The sequence below is a fragment of the Myotis brandtii genome, unplaced genomic scaffold (assembly GCF_000412655.1).
Source record: "Myotis brandtii unplaced genomic scaffold, ASM41265v1 scaffold314, whole genome shotgun sequence".
NCBI lineage: Eukaryota > Metazoa > Chordata > Mammalia > Chiroptera > Vespertilionidae > Myotis > Myotis brandtii.
In genome coordinates, this window is record NW_005362033.1 from 783,808 (window position 1) to 785,052 (window position 1,245).

The following is a 1,245-nucleotide window of genomic DNA, read 5'->3' on the forward strand; positions in this document are numbered from 1 at the left end:
AAAGGAGGGGGCACTCACTACAAACCACGGGATCACCAGCTGCTAGGATGCTGTGGTCAGCAGCGGGACCGCGTGGGGCACCCCCTGGCCTTCGGGCCATTCCTGCCACGCCCGTGGCTGCAGAGGACGCCACCACAGGCTCCCCGCTAAGCAGGTTTGCACCTCACACAGCAGGAGCTCCCGGATCCTCTTCACATCAGGCGTCTTCAGTCAGTCGCCTTCCTTCCTAAAAATCGTTTTTGTTAACTGCTTCCCACGTGAGACTTCCACATTGCAATCACCTCAGCCCGCTCCGCTCCCTGAGCCTGGCTACCTGGCTGTGCCCGACTCCTGGGATGATTTGCAGGTCCCCGTCTGTCTCCATCAACCAGGCTAACTGCTCCCCAGCCCTGGGGATTCCCTGGGACCTCACTCCACCCAACTGGCTGGCCCACCCATGTTGCTTCCAGTGGCTTTTCCATGCAAGTGGCCGGCCTTATCTCTCCCTACACTTTCCTAATATTTCTCAAAGGTCCACAAGCTCTAAACGAGCAGCATGGCCTTGGCATGCCCAGGACCACTTGCTAAGTGGCCCCAAGCCTGACACTAGGGCTGTCAGCCTCAGTTCACAGCCACTGGGCCCACAGGACATCTACTGCATAAGGCCACTCTACCAAGGCTGGGAGATGTAGCAGCCCTGCCTAATTAATACCTAGGAACAAACACAGGGAGATGGCCAAAATGAGGAGAAAAAAACAAAAAAATCTTGTTTCAAATGAAAACAACAAAACTCCAAGAAAAGAACCAAGAAACAAACATTCTACCACATGCAGAGTTCAAAACACTCAATGAACTCGATGAGAACTTTAACAGAAAAAAAAAATATCTTAAAGAGATAGAAAACAAAAAAGAACCAGCAGAAATAAAGAACCAGTCAGAAATAAGTACAATAAGTAAAATGAAGAATAACTTGGAATCAACAGTGGATTAGATGAAGTAGAGGATTGAATCAGCAAATTTTATCCTATCTAATAATAGACAAACATGGTAATTAACCGTACCTCCGACACGCTTCCCATTGGCTAATCAGGGCGATATGCAAATTAACTGCCAACCAAGATGACGGTCTGCAGCCAGGCAGCTGAAGCGAACAGGAGGCTTGCTTGCTCCAGTGAAGTAGGAAGCCAAGGTTCCTTGCCTGCCGCTGCTCGGCTCTGAGCTTGCACTCTAAGAAACAATGTTGCAATTATAGAAGCTAAACAAACC